The 19,654-nt window shown below is 33.0% G+C and overlaps 2 long non-coding RNA genes across 5 annotated transcripts in view; one reads left to right on the top strand and one right to left on the bottom strand.

Moving 5' to 3' along the window:
* Nucleotides 1-846: 846 nt before the first annotated feature.
* Nucleotides 847-19,654, bottom strand: part of LOC144351296 (uncharacterized) — a 36,519-nt gene continuing 17,711 nt past the window's right edge. Inside the window, exons 1-7 of one of the 3 annotated variants that reach the window (XR_014931169.1) lie at nt 9,197-9,286; nt 8,151-8,213; nt 6,915-6,942; nt 6,349-6,378; nt 2,634-2,666; nt 1,590-1,625; nt 847-956 (exon numbers count right to left, since the gene is read on the bottom strand). This is a non-coding gene — a long non-coding RNA (uncharacterized LOC144351296). Of the gene's footprint in view, nt 957-1,589; nt 1,626-2,633; nt 2,667-6,348; nt 6,379-6,914; nt 6,943-8,150; nt 8,214-9,196; nt 9,287-19,654 lie in introns of those variants that run through there. The other 2 variants (XR_014931172.1, XR_014931170.1) reach the window with 2 other exon arrangements.
* On the top strand, nt 10,093-18,224 carry LOC102802224 (uncharacterized). 2 transcript variants are annotated; one of them, XR_014931168.1, is made up of 7 exons: nt 10,093-10,163; nt 13,033-13,099; nt 15,212-15,236; nt 16,518-16,553; nt 17,252-17,284; nt 17,905-17,934; nt 18,071-18,224. It is a non-coding gene; the product is annotated as an uncharacterized LOC102802224 (long non-coding RNA). The 2 variants fall into 2 exon arrangements; XR_014931167.1 differs by having other exon boundaries at nt 10,096-10,159.

The following is a 19,654-nucleotide window of genomic DNA, read 5'->3' as shown; positions in this document are numbered from 1 at the left end:
CCATCTCTATGTCAAATGGCAATTTTAATGCGCTATCCTGGCGTCAACCAGGCTCGGTCGAACATAAGCATTTATTGAGTCTGTGGCACACTCACCAAGGGTAGGGATCGATTCTTTGATGTTCAGCCTAAGGCAGGATTAGAACTTGGTTCTTTCGATCATGAGTCTGATGGAACAACCACTATGCTACCAGTGACCGTTTAAACAATTTGAGTAGTTTGCAAACACCAATTTTATGATTCTCCTTTTGAACTATTAATTGATCATAGTATATTACAAAGGAAGATGGCGCGTTGTAGTTTTCCCGAGTTTTCGATGCTCATCAAAGCTGTCCGATTTGTTTTGTATTAGATTGATCAATATAGTAAGAATGAGTACTTTGATTTGCTGTTGAAATTAAAAGTAAAAAAAAACACAGATGCACTTCGCATGTTATTAAAAGATGGTCTAATGACATTTGCTATCGGAAATGGGTGCTGTATTTACACGGGTTATTATATAGGGGTGAGCTGCACTCTGCCACAAATACTTTCACACATTGGTGATTGCAATGGAAACTATAAAATTGGCGTTGACTGGGAGAATGAGAGAAAAAAGTACACAGTACACACACTGACAACACATACAACTTACAAAAGCATAGCATATTCAACAACATTGTAAATATATATATTTTAACTTACACTCATGTAGTATATATTTACGTAGGTAAAAGTACCTTCCGGGTTACTACAATTATATTAGCTTCAATGTCATCTAGGGGGCGTTTTGGAGACAAAGATAGTAAAAAATAGCATAACAAATTATTTAATCACAAATTATAATAATCACCATATAAGACGAATGTATATTTATATTATGTTTATTAAACTACTTTATTCTAATGATTTTGAAAATTCAGTACCAGCATAATCACATTCCAATAATTATGCAGACAACGTAGTAACTTCATATTCCTGTGTGAAAAAAATGGTTAAATGGTATTATAATTTGTTTGATTTAAATTTCTTTTTCAAATAAACCACACCAAAAATATAGTGGATGTGGTATTCTTGAATGTCTATACTGTTACGATTGTTGCAAAAGTCAAAAAGTCAATGTTAAGGGTGTTTTAATACCAAACACAAATAGCTATAACCATGACCTACTCATTTGCCATCCTAAGAACAAATATAGATAAAATTAATGTTTATGATGTTTTCATAAATAGCCCGAATTCCTTGCATGTATTCATATTTGTACGGGTCGCGTGATAATGTAAAACCCACCCATTAAATTTCTTGCAACCATGTCTACATCTACTCACTGTTGACTATGATTGTGTGGGTTTTTTAAATTTAATGATCGTTGTCTGATATATTTTATCAACTACAAGCTAATAATTTCTCTTGACACATATTAACATACTTGGCATAATGGACGTTGATGTTTGTATATATTTTACTCATTGATATGTATATGTATTGTATATTGCTTATCTATCGTTTGTCAATTACTATATTATTTTGTGGTTTTTATATGGATCATGCTCGATGTCGTATAGATAGAATATAATGCTAATGGGTTAAATTAATAGTACTAAAATTTACCTCTTGAAAATGGCCGCCGCCGTCTCTTTTCTGGCTCTATAATTAGGAAATATGCACCAATCATTAGATAGGATAGACAGTTGTTATTTGAACAACCCTCGCTATATGTTTTAAACGACAGGAGCATTGCATGTTTTCTGTAATTATGTTGATATCGTGGATAATTGCAATAAGATATAGCATGACAGTAGTGCGGATTTATGCTTCCACTATCCGCGTATATTAATCAAAGCATGAATCATCGCCATTTAATTGTTATAGGAGTGTGAACAATCTTGTTATGACACAGTATTTGTGACTACAGTTGTACATATTGTGCCAATGTGTGCACAAACGAGAATCAATGTAGGTTGAACTAATAATCATATTTTTCAAATAATTTGCATTAACTGAATAATGAGTTAGCTGTAGTGCAACCAGTACAGGTGCTGATTGTATGAACATTAAAACGCGTAAATAAAGGACAGTATGAAATGACAACCTTGAATAACCATGGTACAAAGTCATTTTTGGAGAAGAAGGTGGAAGAAAGTGCGAAAAATACGTCGAGGACAATTCCTCATAAAAACTTGCAACAAAGAATAAAACACATGACAATTCGTTCGAACGGTTTTAAATTGTCTATGATGATTCTTTCCCTGTTGTTTCCTTCACAATTAGACCCAAAATCGTAATGATTGGATTTCTATGAAGCACGACCAGTATCGACAATCATGAATATACGTCTATAAGTTTGTGGGTTACTTTACAATAACGAATCATTGGAATGAATTATGCTTTGATAGGTCATAAATTCAGATCTTATTCACAATCTAATCTATAGTTTTTGTCTGAAGTTTAACTCCCCTCAAATATGTCATAAACATTCTTTCATTCCTTTCGTGTTATCAACAGTTATATCATGTACATATTGTTGTGTGTTTATATTTAGTCGATTCGAATGTATTTCGTGTTTTTCATACAGATTACAATTATCATCATGCTGTGGGGGGGGGGGGTAATATATGCAAAATAATATTTTAAATTAATGTTACTCAGACTTACCTTGTTCCGATACCAACCCTTCTTCTGTCACAACTATTAAACAAGAGAATATGCACCAAGCGTTAGATTGGATAGACAATTGTTATTTAAACAAGTTTTGCTATGCTCTTTAAACGATGGAATAGTTTCTGTAATTATGTTGATATCATAGATTAGTGTAATCAATCATAATAGCGTGACAGTAGTGTGACTATGTTTCAATCATCGCCATGTGTTATTTTTCCTGACAAAATATTTGTTACTAGAAATTGTTTTGAAAACGGGTGCACAAACGTAAATCAATGCATACAATGGGAACCATTGCAGTTAGTACGTATGTATGTAGTGTGTGTGTGTGTGTGTGTGTGTGTGTGTGTGTGTGTGTGTGTGTGTGTGTGTGTGTGTACTTGGATTGCTATATGTTCCGAGTACAAAAATACAGATATATAGCTACTTCCGAGGACATACACACCTTCCGAGGACCTTTTTCATAGTCCTCGGAAAACATAATTTATATTAATAGTTAATTCGATTATTAATACGTTTTGCGTAGCTTAGGTTTAGTATCGGGGGAAGGTATGGTTCACGTTATATTAATATTAATATAATTATACCATACCTTACCCCGATACTAAACCTAAGCTTCGCAAACATTTCTATGTTCAGTCACGGGATATTCAACTCTTGTTTAATTAAACTTAATTAAAATGCAATTCTCCATTGTATTGCATTGTAATTGAGTTTAATTAAACTCCAATTAAAACGCAACCCTATATAGGAACGCGTTTTAATCGAGTTCATATCGCAACTATATTAAAAGTTAATTCAACTATATTAAAAGTTAATCCAATGAAGTCCTCGGAACATATAGCAATACAAGTATGTGTGTGTGTGTGTGTGTGTGTGTGTGTGTTCGTTCCTATGATATCTCATGAATTATATGAAAATTTATGAAACTTAATTTTGTATGCATAGATGCTTTGAGCTAATGCGCAGTTATGATTAGGTTTTGGTTTTTACATATTAATTACCTACTTTGCATGATAATTATCAATTTTTTGTCCATTCCAAGCTATTCTATCACTCTTCCACTGATACCTAAAGATCCACGTGCATTCATTGGATTATGATGAGACTTGGTACATAGATGCTCTGGATTTATACAAATATTTGGTTAATTTAGGGTAAAAATTCATGCACATTAATTATCTAATTTGTATAAGTATTTGTTATTTTTGGCTTTCCTCCGATATTTCAAGTAGTGATGGATGTAATTTGTATAATTAGTAAATTTTTAGCTTTGTTTGCTAATATTTCAAGTACTAATCATTACATTTAAATCCATTTTGATGTTCTATGACTATGCACATACCTGGGAACGAGTTGCTAAATATAAATAACCAAATTTGCTTAATTAGCCAATTTTCGGCCAATACTAATTATCCCATTGCAATGAAACTTGGTACATAGATGGTCTGTTACATTACATCTGTGCTTATGAATTTCATGATTTACATAATAATTTGTTTTCAGCTTTTCATCAATATATCTACATACCTTATTTCAATAAATGTTGGTACATTTATACTCTAAGACAATGCGGTACTCTAATTACTTTGGGGTTTATATACATCCATAATAAACACATATTATGCATAATAATTTAATTTCCAGGTTTCTACCAATTTGAGGATTAATCACCATATTATAATGAAACTTGCGCACAGGAACAAATGCACAGACCTAACTCTATCCATGATGATTGCTTAATTTGCTAAATTAAATTCATCGGGGTGTTCTAAAAACATTTTTGATATCTGAAAAAAAATCAGCTTTAATTTAAATTGGTGGTAGAGATTCTCTGAAATTAATCAGACTGAAAATAACAGATGTAAAATCAAATATATCTGCTGTAAGCAATATTAATTTCGATAATGATATTCACGTATATCAGATAACAGACAAATATAGTTTGCCAAGCTTCTTCTTTGAAAGGCTAATCTCAAATTTTGAAATAATTGTAATGTGTCTTTAATATACATATACAAATACAGTTGTACGAATAACGTGAAGCAAATAATCTGTAATCAAAACAAACAACAGCTTACAGCGGCCAACACCAATACACCCAGTACCGAGATCAACAGATTATGTAACTGCCGTAAGAAATCTGAATGCCCCTTAGACGGAAATTGTTTACAATCGGCCTTGTTTTACCAAGCTAATATCAGACGGCAAGACAACAACAAGTGTGAAACATATGTGGGACTAACAGGAAATGAATTTAAAACCCGGTACAGAAACCACACAGCATCGCTACGCAACCAATCATTGAGAAACGCAACAGAGCTCAGTAAATACGCTTGGTCATTAAAAGACAATAACATCGATTACGACATCAAATGGAGAGTGTTATCGCGTGCTGCACCATACAATACTTCAAGCAAACGTTGCAACTTATGTATTAGAGAGAAATATATTATAATTTTCCAACCACATTACTGTAGTTTAAATAAAAGAAATGAGCTTTTTTCTTCCTGTAGACACAGAGCCAAATTGTTGCTATGCAACAACTAGTTTTAATATCGTAAACACACTCCATTGTTATGCAAATCTGTAGCGCTTATAACGTAGTCTGTTTCGGTGGTTTATTTAATAAAGTCTTAACTCCTGATGAGTGAGGTACTCCATGTACCTTACGAAACAGTACTGTAGAGTGAACTTTACTCATGTAGTCGTGTCTTAATTTCTCTGTCCACGTATGTATACAAATATATATACATAAATATATATATACAATTATCATTCGTGGTAGTGTTCCATCTTGATCGCACAGTGAATAAACATGAAAAGTCGCGTAATTCTCTAGTGACATATGCGCACACTTTATTTCCAGAAACTTATTTGTTTGCATTAGTTAATCAGTTGTCAAATACATTGTCTACAATTAGATAATTATTTGCGTTGTTCGTAATTGATATGTGCACTATATATATAATATTTTGATATCATGTGGCTTTTAACATAATTAAAAATCAGACAGGCCGGGGTTTGCAGAAAATTAGCATATTTGGATAGGCAATATTAATAGAGCACAAGTGAGCATATTTCACTCACAGAGGTCCCATATTTGTTATCAAATAACAGAACATACAAGTTATAATCTCAATATGGCATAAGAACTTTGAATATCCTCAATGCAACGTTCTTGACTGAAACGAAGATATGAAGCAAGCGCGAATAATACAGCAAGGACAATTCCTCATAAAAACTGACGTCAATTCATCCGAACCGTTTTGATGAAGCTATTCCTAAACAATTGTTTCCATTGCAATTGAAACAAAATTTAATTCATCAAATTTGTATGAATCACAACTCTTTCTCAGCAAGTGTGTGTTCCACAACTTCGTAAGTTGTTTTGCAATGATGATATCATTGAAAAATAAATCCGCGTTAATGGATGTCAAAGGGAGATTTTATCCAAATTTAATATATAGTTATGCGTCTGAAAGTTAGCTCCTTTCATATATGTCATAACAAATATTTCATAGTTTTTGAGCTATCAATGAACCAACGTCGTCAACAAAATACTGTGTATATGAATTGAAGTGTGTCTATCCTGTGTCAATTTAAATGTATATTGTTATTTCAATAAGTGAATCATAATTATCATGCTGTGGATGTGAATAAAATATACAAAATAATGATCATTTAAGTTAAAATTGCTCAGATTTACCTTGTTCTTGTTCTTGAACCCATCCTTCCTCTGCCGTAACAATTAAAAAAGGAAATATACACCAAGCGTTAGATTAGATAGGTTGTACTTAAATCATACTCGCTTTGTCATTTAAACAAATAAATATTTGCATGCATATTGTATAATGTTAATATAATTTATCATTGTCATGAAGCATCATAGTGATACAGTTAAGTGATTTTTATTATTACAATATCACAATCTAAAAATTCTAATTAAAATACTATTCATCACAGCCCATAATAGGACAAGAGTTTGTTCTGATCTTGGAGCAATATTTCTTATCGAAGATGCGCATGATGCCTTACATGACAAACAACATACATCAATGTACGCTGAAATATACGGTATTTATAATTATGGTAGTTAACATTAATAAACATGCAATCATTTTAAAATAACAAGCAAACATAAAAACACACATACATACAAAACAACGCCAGCAAAACATTGTAATATTATCTGATTTTAAACACTTACACACCCCACAAATATTGAAAACTGGATTATGACGTATGAGAGCTTAATATTTTATGAATACTTACTTCTTAGCGAAAGTCGATAACCTTGGGCCTGTTTATATAAAAACAAAAATATGCAAAAATCAGAAGTTCCTTTATTACATGAACGATGGTGACATATATAAAACAGAAATCTGCCCGTCGACTGGTGGCAATATACATTGTTTTGAATATGCTTTTATAATTTGACATGATCATCTTAAAAACCCGTTCAGTCACAACTATTTTTAAATTTTATTTGAGTTGTGTTCCTAAATAACAGGTAAAATATTAAAAGTACTAACAACAAAGAACAGCTATAGACAGTGCTCAAATTACGGATTACTGAATTAAAATATTGGTAATACAGTACGCATTATAGGAAATTGTTATAGCACGTAGTTGTTAAAAATCTGTACGATTTGACGCCCACGTTAAGTATTTGCTGTGGGTATTCAATGAAGTAGCTCGTATGTCATTCAATGTGTCAGTTGGATATTTTGTATGAATTTATAAATACTTAATGGAAAACAATTTACATGATATCCTGTCATATAATCCAATGTTAAAATAAAAAAAACAAACATCAAATGTGTATAATTGGGAATACTTAACACACACAAACTTTTGGTAATCGCAAACATATACGATACGATGATACGGTGTCATACGATTTACGGAGAAAATCGTCTGTTTTGCATTAATATTCAATGGGCAATGAAAATATCGTCTTTGCGATAAAATTGTGCCAAAAAGCTTTCCGATTGAAAATGTGCCATTTGTAAAATACCTGATGCTATCATTACGAGCTGAAAAAATAATCGAAAAACGGATGTAACATTTTGATCGGATAACAATTTGTATTGTGGCGTGAATTCTGTAGGAGACCTTATATGTAAATGGTATGCACATTGAAATCGTCATTTTGCTCTGATATCGATGTGTACATGAATCAGTATGTACATATTTGTAACAATACAGTAGTATTGATAAAGTGCTATTTCTATGTTATCCATATAAATTGTAATGGATATCCCACCCCTAGTAACAATCTTAATAGATAGAAACACACACACATCTCATTTGTTATTGTTGTGTTATTGTTCACGTATGAGAGTGTATTACATTGCTATATTTTAAAATGTTGGTATAGTGCATGTGATTTTTATTTTGATTTGTGGCATATTTGAGTTTATTTTATTCATTTGTGATGAGTAAATCAAGTACGGTACATCTGGGATTTAGGTGTATGTACTACACAACGATACCGGAAATCCTTACCTTTTTAGTTACGACCAAAAGTAAAACAACACATAATACCATCATTGCTTTATAGCTTGACATCTGTAGAAAAGTTGAAATTGAAATTGAATTTGATATTAGTGGCATTATTATTCATGGACATGTTCATTCTAGGATTGCGTTGGAGAATATTTGCATTCAGGTTATTTATTCTTGATGCTGTCACTCATATCCAATAATTGTAAACGGGACCAACATGTTGCATTGAACGGAAAACCTAAAATCTTTGGTTCGAATCCAGACTGTTGCTTATAAACAAATGTTATAAATAGTGACGGCTTTGAGTTCCAAATGTTAAATTCCTATTTCAGATGTACATACCAGGAGTTTGTGTATGGTAACAACAATTTATGCATATCATCTCACCTTGTAACAAAGTGCTCGTTTCTAAATATTTTGTTCTTTCATTCTAGTGTGGATCTTGATATCAGTATGTATTTTAAGAATATATACCGCATTTGCTTGCAATGTTCCACTGTTCTTTTTTGAGTAGTATGTTATTGTGAGGGAGCGACACAGGTTGTCAGTAAGTGTAAACACAGACTTTGGTAAATGATCGTGTACGTAATTCTGCTATTGTTTTACATGATTCGCCTATATGTTAAGTGTGTGTGTATCAGAGTATGGTTGATTTCCTTTCAACTTGCACAAAACACCCAAGCACATTTTCCAATATGCTAACATATGCGACGTGAGCCCGATATTTTACAATATTCATTGAATACAAATATGTATTTTTAGATTACATTTACATTTCTGTATCGCTATATGTGACGGAGTAGTATTGGGTGAATTGCAGTAAATGTCACTTGATCCCATTATTTTGTGGCAGTTATACCTCCCAATAAATCATCTGTTCAAAAATTTCTATCAGTAACATTGCAACGTCTATTATAGTAATTACACTCTGAAGCATATGTTTACAGTTTTCTATCAGATACAGTGGTCTAATTCCCGTTTGATAAATATCAATGTGATCCATTTTTAGGATTTAATGATTATGAAACTGCAAAAAAGGAACTTACAGCTCAATCTAGCTCTGCTTGTGATGATGCTTCTTCTTTCGTCGTCAGACAGGGAGTGTGTCATAGGTCGGGAGTGGGTTTAGTCTTTTCTCTAAAATTAGCACTTTTGTTGTGAATACCAGGAGATATAAAAGCGAGTGGGTGTTTCAAATAAAAGAACAGGGGTGTGTCCGACAACATCTATCGCGAAATAATCATGCATAGCATTTTCTTCTAATTTTGAACGATTTTTGTTTCTCAATAGTAGTGTGTAATTTCTTTATATCAGTGTTTGTTTACAATGTTTCGTTGTTTATTGAGTCAAGTTTATTATGACTGTAGGAAACATGCTTTGAGTTAGTGTAAACACAGACCTTGGATGTAGCTGAAAAATAATCGATTAGTGATTGAGTCTGTTGGCGTGTTGTTTTTGTGCATATGCCGGACGGCTTGCGAGCGGAGTGTCTGCCAGATCTTGAGCTTATTCTGTGATGTGGTTTTGTCTCAAGAGACGCTAGAATAACTAAAAGAGACCAGTCTTCATCTAAACTACATGTACACCAAGGACAGTTGACTTTGTTTACACAAATATACAGTAAATTCAATTGTGCCTGTCTATGGAATGACGGAATGAGTACATTAGTGTTATGTGATTGCATCTACAACCAGAACACACCATTATGTATACAGGGGATGGTGGACCGCTATCTTTGCTATCTATTTACCCATTGTTTATGCAAATTTGACCCAAAGAAACAAACAAACTAGGCGGGCAAATGACATACTAATGACATACTAATTATATGCATACACACTGGATGATGGACGTTGTCTGATATATCCGGGTATTTTTCCTGCACTCGGTTTTTCAAACACCCCCAGGTTGTTATATCTCCTGGTATTTTCACTGTAAATATAGTTTTTAAACACATTCCTTTCCTTACGTCGAAAGTAGAAGCAGCCACCACAAGCAGATCCAGACTAGTATGTAGGTTACTTATTTCAACACTCATACGTTTTTTTTTTCTCAGATTCATATTCCTTTAAGGGCAATGGTCGTCGCGCCGCGTTCTGTTCAATATGGACTCATAGCAACGTACACAACGCGTGTAAAATTGTAAAATACATTGTTTATTTACATTAAATTCGACTACCACCCTTCAACTACTCAAAAAATCTCATCAATGTGTAACAAAACAATTCCATATACATTTTAGACTAATATATCACTGATTGAAAACTCTAATTTGATAAATGTTTCAGAATGTAAATGTATATGATCACTTTAATGTGTCCAATATGTTTGACTTGTGGTGGCATTAAGTGATATTTACCGTAATCCAATACATACTCCTTACATCGAGGACTATATGTAGCATATGTAGATAATACAGAATCTTTAAAAACAATTGTGTTTATGTACTATGATATTCAGATAGTGTCCACAAATTTCCGTTAATATATTGATAATTGTCTCGTTTTTTAATTATGTGAATCACTGGAAACAAAGTCTTAGAACAATTTATATATATCGGTTGTATTTGTATAGGTTTTCTGTACACTGTTATTAAAACCACAGTTCATCACTGGAAACTCATTCGTTTGCTTGTAGAAATACGTACTGCATTATTCTCACTATATTTGTACTGGAATACAATATATGTACATTTATACATTTATACATGGTATTAATAGCATCGTTCGCTTCTCTATGCATATAATATACGCCCCTCCCATAAGCAGCTTTCCTATGCACAGAACCTGACCCGACATCTTGTTACTTTCCCATATAGTGACAGGACGTTTGATCACGCCTCGCACAGACCATCCGTGGCTTTACAATTTCACCAAATCGTGCAAACAAAACACGCATAAATTACCGGATAACAGACCCATTGTTTTCTATTACCCCAATGGTGTGAGCACGTTTGCTTATGACGAACTCAATAACCACGTCATATCGAAATGTTGACACCCACATGTTTTGATATATTTCAGGGTATTTACAATACAAATGGCGATTTTACAGTGGTGACTAACAAAATCGAGTTTATCGGGTGCGATTAAAGTAATCACTATTTTTGGAGCCATGAGTGTATTCACGATTATAACGACACATTGGCAACATTTTAGGCTAGTTGTATCCGCATCTCACTCTAAATCAGCATTCAGTAAATGCAATTCAGGGCAAAACAAAGTTTAAGTTTTGCCACTGTAAGGCTTGGTGAAAAAGAAAAATTGAACTCCACGACAGTTTTAATTGGAATTTTAATTAATTGGAATTGAACATTTTACTAAGGTCAAATATGATTGGAGTCCAAAATGAAACTAAAATGTTATATGCTATTATGCTATACATGTGAAAAACATCTATACCTTTTCCATCCTTACAGTCTGGAAGTTTTGGAATTTTGGTGGAAAAGTGGTTGAAAAATTTGCCAGTTATTTTTTTTCTATTTAATCTCCATAGTTCTATATCTGTCTTTAGCTGTCCTCACATGCTAACTAGTTTTAGTTGGTATGCTCTATCCGCTCTCTGCTGATCATGTAATTCCCCACCACCTTCCCAGACGTATTTTTCACCTTCCTGAAATGTACTATATAAATATGTATTATGCACATCAATACACAATTTCGAATACGTACAAATACGATCAAACGCACATTAAACAAATGAAATGAAATGATAGCTATTCTGGCTGACAGCGCAATGTATAGTATACACCATTATAATCACCCCACCCCTCCCTTAATTGGATATACCAATAAGTGTTTGTGTGTGCGCAATATAATGCTTCTTTTTTCTACAATAAACCGTCGTGATTCACTTCCTGGGGTGTACCCTGGCAGCGACGTAGTTAGCATGGTAATGCTTTTATGGTATAGACTGTATCTTGCATGAAATGGTAGTCGCACAATGCTTTCCAAAAGTGTAGTACAACACAACGTAGAAGCGCAAATTAAAAAAGAAATTTCACATGTGACATCACAATCAACTTCATACAATAACAATCCCGGTTCTCTGTTATGGGTACCAGGGGTTGTCCCAATCTACCAATCTATTTGGCATAGTTGAAGTACAGTCCACCATACTCTCTTATATAGATATTGATCTGGTCTCGCCTGTAAAATTGTAGTCATATACAAATCATACGCTATTGACAGAGAATGTAATGTTGTCCAGCATCCTATATATGAAAAACAGTTGAAACGCTGTTCACTATATATAAATCTGCAAATACAGTCCACTATCAACTATGCACATAATGGATATTAAGTTAAAATATGGTTACACATTTGCTTGGCCAAAACTCAAACTTTACTTTATTTTATCGATGTTATGGGCATAATACACTAAGCCACATATCATCATACAATATTATGTTTGAAATATAGAAATAATAAATATGCTGGATTAAAAGATCCAAGAACGAATACATAAAATATAATAAAGCATGTTATTTAACGAGTGTAAACGATGCAGGGTTCGTCTATCAGGGTTGTTATAGATGGATGGCTCGTCAGGTTGAATATACGGGAAGTAGTTGTAACGGGGAATGGGTAACTCGCAAGACAGTGAGTGGTACTCTAGGATCGCTCGACACTTATACGCACCATTCAGTCATAAGGATATCAGTAGTATAGTACAGCCAGATATTTATGACAACTTCAATCGTCGCCATAAGCCCGATTGACACTGAGTGTTAATCGCTCAACCAATAGTCTTAATACTTTGCATGCATTGTCATGACGGCATGTGGACTCCACCACTGAGGGCGTCGCCCCATAGTATCGTCATGACAACAGCAATTTGATTACAACTACAATTTATTGAACATCTCTCATTTTTATGACAGAAGGATGACAAGCTATAAAGCAATAATGGTAATATGTGTTGTGTTACTTCTGGTCGCAGATATAAAGGTATAATTTGTATATATGTTATAGTACACACAGTTATGTAACATATAAACTACACATTGCATATGAATGACATTATAAATCATACTCAATTTTATGAATACCAACACTAGCTGACTTACACGTGCTGCTTTAATTGCATGTTCTTGTCAATAATGACTCCATGTTTTGTTTTGCAAAGATGATGAATGATGACGCCATTTTAATAACTACATTCTGATATATCAATTGATACGCATCTATTGCATGACGAACTCATCAGTATCAATATCATCAGTGCAGCTCAGAAACTATCATCCAATTTATCCAATCATGACTGTCACTCTCTTCATCTTTATATGCCAGTATTTGGGTGTTGATTAATCATCTTTTCAACTCTTCAAACCTCTGTTATCATAACATCATTTGTGGGTCATAATATCTAACATATGATGTCAGTCCCAAGAAGAAACATTCTGCCTAAAACTGCTTCCTCTGATGTATCATATTAATGTGTTAATGATACTGATACATCATGTTGCATCACTGCACTTCCAGTGGCGATGACTCTTAATTTAATTAATTTATTCAATATTGGATGTTCTAATAATGTCTTCAAAATTCATTGAAACATTGTATCGATTATCACATTATACGTCGTTTGTCTATCCCATCATCTTTGTATAGTCGCTTGCTTATAATTCCTCCACAATGATAAATGACATACAAGACAGTTTGTGGGATGATTGTGTGGTGTTGTTCTTCTCTGGGTTAACGAACTGTGGTGATGTACGAACTGTGGTGATGTACGAACTGTGGTGATGTACGAACTGTGGTGATGTACCCTACAAGCCAAGGAGCTCTTCAGCTATATTGTTTGATAATAATCTTTCCCTATTTTAATCCATGGACCATATTGACTATGCTTTGTGGTTTTTGCTCATTGCATTCTACCATGTCATATTTCCATATTTCTGATATATGATTTCTGCCACTCACCATCAAAGTTCGGGAGTCAAACTCTATTATTCTTATGATTATTTTCATACTATAAACAATGTTAACTATCACTTAATTATATGTGGTGGATCCGGGTTTTCTCTCTCTTCTCCTCTTGAAATTCTTTATTTTATTTTTTAATCTCAATCTAAAGTAATTAATGACACATAGTTTCATCCGCAAAACATTTAATCTTTTCATGTTATTTTGAGATTCAGTAGTAGTAATTTGTTATTGTTGTTTTGTCTTGAGTAACACACAGTAAAGCTGCTGTGGATATCAATTCTGGTTTATTGTCATCGTCTTCATCTGTGTATTTATCAGTATCGCCTTCTGGTCGTATTTTAATTTGATGTCAATTCAGTCAGTCCTGTATCAAACCGTATTTCTAATTACACTGAAATCTTGCTGCTAAATTTAGAATAAATATTACTATGTTTCATTTCACGCTCAACCTAACTAGCATTAACTTTTATTTGATTCTTGAGATACCAACCAAATTGAAATTAGCAGTTATTGCCTATGTGTTAAATCAAAAACAAACTGTTACAAAAACTACAGTCATTGACATTGTCAGTTAACTTTACATGCTTTGGCTACCATTCTATACATATCCCAAACTACACTTCAGACATGTCAATTTGAACTAGCATGTACACGCATGTTCATTTCACATGCACTTTGTGTTTCTTTGCATTGAACATGATTCTCTTGATTGGTCGATGAATGCATGTAATATTTGTTAGATAATTTCGAAAATGTTTATTTATGAATATGAATCCATAAAATAGATCATGTTGCATATAAATTTCTACACCAATTACCAACATCAAATATGCATATGTAGACAATTAAACTAATTTATCAAACTGATTTATGTACGGTTTGTATTGTTCGCCTCACAATTGCCAAACACATATAATACTTTCATCTGTCATTCATGGAAGAAATTTAAATATAATTGTGACATAACACTTTACTCAGAAGAATTTCAATTGTGAGTTTCGTGACATTATATTCATAAAAATTTACTTCACATCAAATCTTCTCGATCTAATTTTTGTGACCCTTCTTGTAATACATTGTTGTTAATAATGATAATCTTACTTTTACATACCTTGATATTTATATAAATAGGCTCAACGTGGTAGCGATTTTCGAGGTTAGTATTCAGTAATTGTTGATTACAAACCATATAATACTATTCACCGTAAATCCTTGCATAATCCAGTTATCAAATTATTCGTAGAATAGTTTTTGCTGGCGTTAGTTTCGTTTGTTTGATTGTTTTGTCTGTTGCTTATGCAAACAAAGATGTATGTTATGGACCAAATAATAGTGATTGACACACACACACAAACAATTTCGTAGATTTTCGGAGAGATCACCATTAAAACAACGAATTTTGTTGATGATTATTCATTGACAATTATTAATGTTAACAACTGTGTTATGACATATGAAGATGAGATAGATATGAGTTTGGTTTTTTCTCATATTGTGAGTATAAAAATTGTATTCTTTGTTTAAAAAAATGAGCTAACTTGTGCTCAATTAGTATTTTCTCGAAAAATATTCAATTACCAGCAGTTTATATATTTCGTTACAAAATGCCCTTGTTTTTCGTTTTAACTGCCAGATGCATGTTAAAACCCGATGAAGTATATAAAGACAGAATATGTTAACAAACTGTAGATATAATATACACACCAATAATAAATGATATCAACAATTAACCAATTATAGAAAAAAAACAAGACATTATCTAATTGACAAACATATAATATAGCCTAAATGATTTTTTTTATATATTTATTTAAGTCCTTGATTCTCTATTTCTTTTATATTTTGGTTTCATTTTAAACTGCAGCTTCCCGATTATTTATTAACCAAAATACAAACATAAATATATACTATATATATCAGAACTAACTTTATCTGACGACGAACGGCGATGACATAAGCTTTAATTATTGTGCATGTAATGTGATTTTTCAATCGCGAAAACACAATACTCCTACACTATGATGCTTATGGCAATGACATGTGATATAATCATTTCGACGCAATATCATATTCTTTTGTCTACGTGTATGCGAAGGGTCGAGAACTATATCGCGTCATATGACACACGGCGACGAATTATTACATACATTATGTGACCATTGAATGATAAGATCAAACCACTATCATGCACGATATAAATCATGATCTTTATACATATAATAATTTAATTGACGAATGACAAGACACTGCGCTTTATTTATTATACGTGTAATGTGACACACTGATGATATGCCATGGTTATTTATGACAATGATCTATTGTCTCAGCATATTGGCAGGATACATACAATCCATCAATCATTATGTGAGTATAGCGAGTGTGGTTTATACACCGTAGACACCAATTTAACACTTGCTGCATATTTTCTATATTGTAGAGCCAATGAAGAGAAATCAAGGCATACCAAAAGAAGGTAAATTTCAGTACCAATAGTTGAAGCCAATAGTGTGATATCAACCTAACTCATTAACATTCCAGCAGATGAAATTTACATTGACAATGTTATCATCAACACAATAAGGAGTGTTTTTATGATCATTAATATAAAAACGGCTCCGCCTTTGTCTTTGAGTTTCTTTATCCATGTACAAACAATGCTCGGAGATAACAAGATCGCCACCCTTGGGTGATATTTTTGATATAAATGCCCAAAGTTTCATTGAAATCAGTTGAATAGTACATAAAAGAGTTAAACGGATTAGAAACGGCTAATTAACATGCAAATTACCAAATTGATATGCACAAATTTCAACCAAACTTAGCCAGGTCTGAGTACTAACCCAGAACATTTATTTACTAAGTTTCATTAAAATACATGTATGTCTATAAATCTGATAATTAATGTAATAACCGCAAAGACCATTATTGTGTGTTTCGCACCCGGGAGTCAAAAGACGTCAGCAAATGCTGTTATTCTGTCTTGTTAGTTATTATTGTAAATTAACAGAAGTATAAACACTATTAGACGCACAGTGATCTACTTTGATTTACATTTGCGAACCAATATACTCAGGACATTGGTGACTTTTCTATCGTTTAAATTGTATAGCTAGTTTGTTTAAATAAACATCTTTTACATTCTAACGCGAGTGCATATTTTCTTAATTGAAGTGGCAGAAACGAGAGATTTGGGACCAGATAAAGGTAAAATCAAGTAATTGTACTTAAGCCCAATAGCATTATGTATATTATTCACATTTCACATCATTTTGTGCAGTTATGTATGTATATTGCAAAACTACATTTGCACCTCTCACCATAAATGTTGTACCAGTAGAAGAACTAAATGTTGAATCATGTAAAAATAATATGCTATGAGGCTTAATGATTTATGACAATTATCTATAATATCAACATACTAGTAGAATACATACGACCATCGTTTCAATGTCATAATGTGTGGTTAGAATAAACACTGTTAATCCAATTTAACGCTTGGTGCATATTCGCTTAATTGTAACGGGAGAAAAGAAAGACTGAAGACCAGGAGATGGTAAATTGTAGCAACATTGTGTATATTCTATTGACATCTACATGCTTGGAGTGAATCGTACTACGTATACAGAAAACACGAAATCAATATTTTATTACAAACGATAGTACATCCGTGACCATTTGAGCAAACGGATAAGGATCGAGAATAATTAAGATTGAATATTTCATACCTTACCCTTTACTGCTTGAGCATTTCGAAAACATTGCCAATTCACGTTGACGTTAATTTGTGTTATTAACACACTTAGACTATTTCTTTCTCTGAACAGGAGGTGGCCGTTCCTAACTACTTGTTGTTGGTGAGTAGCCATTCTGAAATTCTGACTTTGGAAGCATACACAATTTGACGATCATAATATATCTACAATATATCTGTGCAGCATTATGATCTTCATGATTTGACCTATTTACATTTTAATATTTGTTCTTACACAGGGCTGTAAACCAGGACGTTAAAGCTGATATATCGCTAACCATGGACATGTCATTATACTGATAACAAACACATTGAAATAAAATAGTGTAGTACGCATGATATAAAATGTACTTGTCATATTTATCAATTAATAAAGTAGAGAGAAACAAGTAACCGTGCAATTAAGTTCCTCTTTACACAACCATGTTGCTATCTTTTCCAGAAAAGGCCCTCTATCGTTTCCATATAAACTAATGTGATTACCTAATTCCGTGTTTATCATAATCCCAAGGACAACCTTCGTATAAGAAAACCCTTAATAATCGGTGAAATGAAGGCCATGATTATCAAATTTAGTTCTATAATTACATATTGACTAATCAAAGTATATGGGCAGGAAATAAATATAGACAAATATATGGCACCGACGCCGACTATATAGTTCATGAATATTGTGATGGCAGAGTTCGTATGGGTTTAAAATTGAATGAAACTGTATAAAAATACGTGTAAATAATGTATGGGTGGGAATGTCATAAACGATGTTGATTTGTCATATTCAAACCAAAATGTTAAGATCCACATGACTCCCTGACACGATTCGATTCCTTAAGTTTTAAAGATTGTTTACGGAATGTTATAATAGTTTCGTTTCAAAGTTGTTCTCTGGTTTCCCACTTCATACATGACTAATGACGCTATTCACACTGTTTTTTTGCGCCCTATAACCTTAAAAACAAAGGTGTAGTTGCATCTCGATGAGGGCGCCCTTACATTGGGCGCTGACGACAATCAGCATGCACGATGAGACGTTTTATTTTGAGATTTTAAGGCCAGTTCTTTTAAATTCCGCAAAATAGGGTAGGACCAAACAAGACTGTAGAAAGTTTGTGCGTCCTAGTTAAATAAACTACTATAATATTTCAGTCAAAGGTCATTCAATGTGTACGTGATCTTTCATATCCGATTTTTCTAAATATTTTTTTCATCAAATTAAAAAGCACCAACCATGCGGGTGGCAGAACAACGTGTTCGTTTTGGTGTTGATGATGTAGACGTTGTATTATAGTCGTTTTCATTGTCGTGTCTTAAAAACCATTGTTTTGAGATTTGGGAGTTCGTGCATTCCGGTTGTTGAATGTGGTATAGACAAGGGGTATGTCTTATTCTATCCGGGCACGTGAAATGTATAACTTAATACTGCTAGGCGGATTGTCCTCGGAATGTGTACATTGTCTTGTAGTATCTATGAAGGGACTGTGCTTTACTTCATCGCACGTTTATCAAATACGAATATGAAATCAATCAATTGCAGTAATATCAATTTTAAGATACGCAATATTTGTATTTAGTAAATTCGCTAATTCGCGCATAATCACAAAATGCATAATACCGCCACAGATTTGATAGATTGTATAGTCACTAGTATAAATGCATCGTATATATGATTTGCGTCTTTGACATATATGTAATATATATACATGTAATAAGTATAACAGCTACGGGATTCGAGAGATGTCTGTCTGCCCAAAAGCAGTTTTTTAGTTTCGGTTGTCATCAAGTTGTCGTATTGCACGCGGAATTCATTATTCGACGATCGAAAA

The sequence above is a fragment of the Saccoglossus kowalevskii genome, chromosome 12 (genome assembly GCF_978046115.1).
Source record: "Saccoglossus kowalevskii chromosome 12, keSacKowa6.1, whole genome shotgun sequence".
NCBI lineage: Eukaryota > Metazoa > Hemichordata > Enteropneusta > Harrimaniidae > Saccoglossus > Saccoglossus kowalevskii.
The sequence above is the reverse complement of the archived record's forward strand: the minus strand, read 5'-3'. Positions and strand labels throughout refer to the sequence as shown.